The sequence below is a fragment of the Mobula birostris genome, chromosome 23 (genome assembly GCF_030028105.1).
Source record: "Mobula birostris isolate sMobBir1 chromosome 23, sMobBir1.hap1, whole genome shotgun sequence".
NCBI lineage: Eukaryota > Metazoa > Chordata > Chondrichthyes > Myliobatiformes > Myliobatidae > Mobula > Mobula birostris.
In genome coordinates this window covers 11210014-11217173 of record NC_092392.1, presented here as the reverse complement: position 1 = coordinate 11217173, position 7160 = coordinate 11210014, and positions in this window count along the sequence as shown.

Sequence of the window (7160 nt, the reverse complement as noted above, 5' to 3'; positions counted from 1 at the left end):
ACGCCTTAACCACTTGGCCACGTGCCAACAACTCAAATACTGCTGAAATATTAATTGCAGAACACTCCTGCCCGTTTAGCTTTAAACTCCAACTCAGTAGACATTACACCCCCACACAATACACTATGTAATACAAATACTATAGACACACGTCCTCAGCGCAGTAAGCGTTAAATTCCCATTCAGGACTAAAGAGTGAATCACTGTGCAGGATTTCTTACGCTTTTGGGAGAACGTCTTTCCTGACAAGGGGATCGCTCCGCTTGGCGGTGAGACAGGCTCAGGATTTGGGGCCTCCTCCATGGTGGTTGTAGGAGTTGACTCAGAATGCAGGGAGTGGTTCCGACAGTGATTGCCACCTATCTTCTCGAACAATTTACTCTGCTCTCCTCAACTGATCGATGTGTTGCCTACAGATGATATCAGACCCAATCTCCATTATGCAGGAGAGTGATTCATTTCCGTCATTTATATTTTCAAGCACCATCTTCGATAACCTCTGTAGTCCCGCACCAAAACTGCTTGTCTAGGAGTGAAACATTGACTTTTTTTCTGGAGCCTTGAATTTGTCTTAGCTATTTGTCCTGCATACTCACTCCTCTGATCAGGCTTAAGGAAGTCCAAGTGTGAACACAAGGGGCAAATAGGGAACAGCATAGCAAGTGAGTTATTAGTCGTGGAGTGTTCTGCATTACCGTATGCCAAAAGGAAATTGACAAGCTTCTAGTTCACTATCAGTGTTGTGTGCTCCGGTCAGGAAAAATCCACAAGAATACTCTGCCAGGATAATGCATTCCCTGAGATGGAGTTACGCTGCTTTTGGCATCTTCATGACGTGTTGGCATCCTGTACAGTGCATGGCAGGCTATTTGATCAACTAACCTATCCCAGGGCACCAGACAAAGCTATGAACAAACACTTTCATTTTAACCATGCCTAGATGACCAGCATGTAGTTCCTCCAAAACTTTAGATCTCAGCTTGGATGGTACAACAACTCTCAATCCCCACATAAGGCAACCTGTGACAAGGGCAAATTCCTCTCAGCAGTCGTAAAAATGGGGAACTGGCGTCTCTGATACACATTCAAGCCATTTTGAGTGATCATGTATACCTGAGACAGTGTGTGGTCTTTTGGATTGTCTTTGCTGTAATGGTGAGGCTTTTGATTTGCATTAGGAAGAATATGTCAAGAAAACAGTATTTTTTTGTAAATTGTTCTGGTATTTCCTTTTCCAAGGCTAAACAGGACAATCCATCAGCAAATCCATAATTAGTCATCCTCTTCGAATCGATCTTGTAATTATGTCCTCCAAGAAACAGAGCCCATCTCTGTATTCATGCTGCTGCTGTTAGTTGAATACCCTTCCATGCATTGAAAATGGTAAGTAATGATGGTAAACTCTTGCCCATACAAGTACAGCTTAAAATGTTTTACACCCCAAATGAGATTCAAGGTCTCTTTGTTAGTCTGTGCATATTTTTTTCTGCAGCAGTAAGGTAACATGATGCAAAATCTAAACGGCATTCACTTCCATCACTCATAACGTGTGACATAACTACACCTATGCTATAAGGCAAGGCATCACAGGCAAGCTTCAAAGGATGATGTGGATCATAATATATTAGTTCAGTGTCTGACATCACCATTTCTTTTATCTTTTTGAAAGACATCTCACACTGCTTTGTCTGTTGCCATTTCATCCAGGTGTGCAGCAATGACTTAAAGGGGCCAAGCACAGTTGCCAGTTTTGGCAGGAGCCTGTTATAGTAGTTAACAAATCCTAATAAGGACTGCGACTGTAACACATCCTTTGGCCTTGGGGCTTCCACCACTACTTGAATCTCCTCAGCATTATTGTGCAATCCCTACAGATCAATAGTATGGCCTCAGCAAGTTTAAGAATTCACACTAATTGCACTGCACTCTGAGCTACAATTTTATAATCTTTTTAACGCTGTCTTGAGGTTTTGGCGATGGTCCTTGTCATCCTTAACAGTGACAATGACATCATCCAGGTAACATGAAGTGCCCGGACAGCATTGCAGTAACTGGCCCATTGTTTTCTGCCAGTGTGCAGGTGCAGATGTTCATCCAAAAGTAAGTCAGATTTAGCAATAAAACCCTTTGTGGATGTTTACGGTGAGAAACACTTTGGGTTCCTATTCCATCTTTATCTGCAAGTAGACCTTAGCCAAGTCCATTTTGCTGTGTTTTCTTTGTGTTTTCTTTTTTGAAGTGTTTTCTTCCAGAAAGGTTTGCAAAGATATCCTCTACCTTGGGCAGAGGGCATTCATCTACTTTCAGTACTGGTCTAATGGTGACCTTAAAATCACCACAGATCCTGACATATCCATTCTTCCTGGCTACTGGGCTGTCTGGTGTTGCACGTGGGCTCCACTCAACCTTGCAAAGAATTCTTTCACCCTACACACGATCAGCTCACATACTTCTTTGTCATGGATAGCATAAGGAAGCAGATAGGCTTTGGAAAACTTGGATGCGGCATTTCATTTAACACTATGTTGCCTTAGATATGCTTGAGTGTTCCAAACCCATCCTTGAACACTGCTGTACCTTTCTTAATTCATTTGCATGTGTCTTCATTGCAGGTGATGTGACTTGGAAATTGTGGATGGATCGCCAATCAAAATGTGGTTGTCTCAGCAAATCACATCACACAAGGCTGGTCTTCCTGTTTTTACTGCATACAAGCCCAAGGTGGCTTGTTGGTTGCTGTATTTTGCTCTTACAAATGACATTCCCACAGGAGTTATCTTTTCTCTCTTATACATTTTTAGTGAGATACCTGCAGGCTTCAGTTTAGTATCTTGGAAATACCTTTCAAACTCATTTTGCAGAATGCCTGAAATAGCTGAACCAACATCTAATTTCATTTTAATTAATTTGTCATTCACTTCTGGTGTATGTCATATTGATTGTCCATTAGTATTCACATTGCCAGTCTGAAGGCTACTTAGTCCTGTGTAATTCTCTTCATTATGAGATTTCTCATCAATGGCATGCAGATTAGTGCTCTTTTTGAAATATCAACTTGAGTTTTTACCCTTTTCTCTTCTCTGTGCATTCTATTTATTTTTGTCTGCTGTTATATAACTTTGTTGCATCCTATATAAGTTTTGCATTTAAGTCTGCATTGGTCTGGTATATATGAGCCCCTGTCATAGCAGTAACAAAATTTGTTTGGCCAGGCTGGTTTCTGTTTAGATTTTGCAATTTTGTCCATGTACACTTTCATTCCTGACTGAAACCCAAGTACATTTCTGTCTGCTGTTTCCATTGATACGGCAACTTCAACTTCTCTTTTAAATGTAAGTACTGCTTCAGTTAGGAGCCATTTTTGAATGATTTCATTTAAGATTCTACAAATTAATCTCAGTGTATCAATGCTCAGACAATCTCTTCAATTTAGCCATGTATGCTGAAACACGGTGCCAGAAGTCCATGAGTGTCAGACAGCAGGAGTGAGTGTCATTGCTATTAATAGGAAAATGTGCTAGGCAAACTCAAAGGTATTAAGGTGGATATGTCACCTGGGCCGGATCAACTATATCCCAGAGTCCTGAGGGAGGTTGCTGAAGAGTTAACGGACGCATTGGTTATGATCTTTCAAGAATCACTTGATCCTGGCATGGTCCCGGAGGACTGGAGGATTGCAAATGTCACTCCACTCTTTCAAAAGGGAGGAAGGCAAAAGAAAGGAAATTATAGGTCAGCTAGTGGTTGGGAAAGTGTTGGAGTCTATTATGAAGGATGAATTTTTGGGGTATTTGGAGACTAATGATAAAGTCAGTCAAAGTCTGAAAGGTTTCTGTAAAGGGAAATCTTGCCTGACAAATCTGTTAAGAGATCTTCGAGGAAGTAACAAACAAGGTAAACAAAGGAGAGGCAATGAATGTCATTTACTTGGATAATCAGAAAGCATTTGATAAGGTGCCAAGCATGAGGCTGCTTAACAAGATAAAATCCTAGTATCCTACAAGATACTGGTATGGATAGAGAAATGGCAGATAGGTAGAAGGCAGCAAGTGGGAATAAGAGGGGCCTTTTCTGGTTGGCTGCCAGTGACTAGTGGTGTTCCTCAGGGGTTAGTATTGGGACTACTACTGTTCGCATTCTCTTTTTTTAATTTCATTTTTATTTGGATAAGGTATTCACAAGTAATACACAAACTTTTTTTAACATATATAACATTTTCCATTTTTATGTGAGTAAATCTGTATTAATTTGTACTTTCACAAGTGCACATTGAGATAATATAGAAAATAATTAGGCATTCAAATATTTGTTTATGTGCAATTGTAATTCCACTCTATTAAACTAAATAATGATAATAGTTGTTATAAAAATATTAATAATAGTGTTTGAATACTAATTTCCATTTATCTCTTGTGGTACATTTCTTTCTGGTCCAAAGTTTCCCCAGGTCTTTTCTTTACTTGTGTTAATTCCACTTTTTCCAAAAAAAAAAAACAGTAAACTTTCGAGCCAAGGGTGCTTACGTTAACACTTGTCACCAGATGGTGTGGCAAGTGCTCTTGGAACAACACACATCAAGCTCATCAGTAGAAAAGACATCTTCCAGCTTCAATATCATCTGCACTTGCAATAAGGCGGTGGCTGGGAACGGTACCAAGTGCGAGACACAGACACTGAAGTACTAGGGACAGAACTAGGATACAGGCTGAGGGCAAGGACATGGACACGAAAATGGAGAACCCGGAACAGGACTGGACAAGAGAGCTAGGAGTCCAGGCTTGGACTCCGAGCCAGAGACTGGACAAGGACCCAGTACCTGGGTCTTGCCTCAGGCTCGGACCCCAGAACTAGGTAAGGTCGAGGCTTGGCAGGCAGGCAGGACGAGGCTGGAGTCTGCAGGCTTGAGGCTAGGCAGGACGAGGCTGGAGTCTGCAGGCTTGAGGCTAGGCAGGACGAGGCTGGAGTCTGCAGGCTTGAGGCTAGGCAGGACGAGGCTGGAGTCTGCAGGCTTGAGGCTAGGCAGGACGAGGCTGGAGTCTGCAGGCTTGAGGCTAGGCAGGACGAGGCTGGAGTCTGCAGGCTTGAGGCTAGGCAGGACGAGGCTGGAGTCTGCAGGCTTGAGGCTAGGCAGGACGAGGCTGGAGTCTGCAGGCTTGAGGCTAGGCAGGACGAGGCTGGAGTCTGCAGGCTTGAGGCTAGGCAGGACGAGGCTGGAGTCTGCAGGCTTGAGGCTAGGCAGGACGAGGCTGGAGTCTGCAGGCTTGAGGCTAGGCAGGACGAGGCTGGAGTCTGCAGGCTTGAGGCTAGGCAGGACGAGGCTGGAGTCTGCAGGCTTGAGGCTAGGCAGGACGAGGCTGGAGTCTGCAGGCTTGAGGCTAGGCAGGACGAGGCTGGAGTCTGCAGGCTTGAGGCTAGGCAGGACGAGGCTGGAGTCTGCAGGCTTGAGGCTAGGCAGGACGAGGCTGGAGTCTGCAGGCTTGAGGCTAGGCAGGACGAGGCTGGAGTCTGCAGGCTTGAGGCTAGGCAGGACGAGGCTGGAGTCTGCAGGCTTGAGGCTAGGCAGGACGAGGCTGGAGTCTGCAGGCTTGAGGCTAGGCAGGACGAGGCTGGAGTCTGCAGGCTTGAGGCTAGGCAGGACGAGGCTGGAGTCTGCAGGCTTGAGGCTAGGCAGGACGAGGCTGGAGTCTGCAGGCTTGAGGCTAGGCAGGACGAGGCTGGAGTCTGCAGGCTTGAGGCTAGGCAGGACGAGGCTGGAGTCTGCAGGCTTGAGGCTAGGCAGGACGAGGCTGGAGTCTGCAGGCTTGAGGCTAGGCAGGAGGCTGGAGTCTTCAGGCTTGAGGCTAGGCAGGAGGCTGGAGTCTTCAGGCTTGAGGCTAGGCAGGAGGCTGGAGTCTTCAGGCTTGAGGCTAGGCAGGAGGCTGGAGTCTTCAGGCTTGAGGCTAGGCAGGAGGCTGGAGTCTTCAGGCTTGAGGCTAGGCAGGAGGCTGGAGTCTTCAGGCTTGAGGCTAGGCAGGCTCCTCATGGGCAGGGCACGATACATCTGGGCAGAGCGCAGATCACCACCCGATGGAGGCAAGGGACAGGAAGGGACAGAACCAACCGCAGGTAATAGCAAGACGGCCTGGCTTACCTGGGCGGAGGCAAGGGACAGAAAGGGAGCTAGGTACAGGGTGTCTCCAGGACAAGACTGCAGGCGAGATGAGGCGAGAGGTACCAGCAAGACAAGTCAAGGCTTCAGGCAACGCAAGGCGAGACAAGAACTTCAGGTGAGGCGAGAGTTACTGGCAAGACAAGGCAAGGCTGCTGGCAAAGCAAGGCGAGACGAGAACTTCAGGTTAGGCGAGAGTTACCGGCAAGACAAGGTAGGGCTTCAGGCGAGGAAACAGAAGGCAGAGGAAGGGATACAAGGAGTAAGGACAAGAACAATCCAGCAGCCACGCCCTGGTCCCTGGAGGTATTTATGCAGCCAGCCCCAGAGAGCATCAGCTGTCACAATTAGTGCTTAACAGGAACAGAAACAGGGTAGACAGGAAAACCTGGAGCAAGGGTCGATGGACCGGACCATGAACCGGAATACGGACCCCACGGACCGGACCATGACAGCACTACTCAGTACCATGAATGATGAAGGCTGATGTCATTTTCACTATCAGTCTCCTGCTTACAATAAATTATGCACATTCACTCAGAGGTCCCTCTGACCTCTCACAATCACTGGTGTACTACCATTCACGGTATATATCCTCCACTGCTTTGACTTTCCCAAATGCATCACCATACACTAATTGGTTCTGAAATAGATTTGTCACTCCTTAGCCCAACTTCAAGTACTAATCTCTGCTAACCTTCTTCACTATCGACAACAGTTAATGTAATATTATCCATAAATCTACCGATAAAACCTTGTTCATTGGTATAAATAATGAATAATATGGGAACCAACACCAATCATTGCAGAACACCACTTGCCACAGGCTGTCATTCCAAAAAACAACCTTTCGACACCACCCTCTTCTTCCAAAGTATCTAATTTTCAATCCCCTGAACATATTCTCCCTTTATTCCATGGGACCTGAGCTTTCAGATCAGCCTGCCATGTGGAATCTTGTCAAAGACTTTGCTAAGGTCTGTACTGAAATCATCCATTACCATAACCTCAT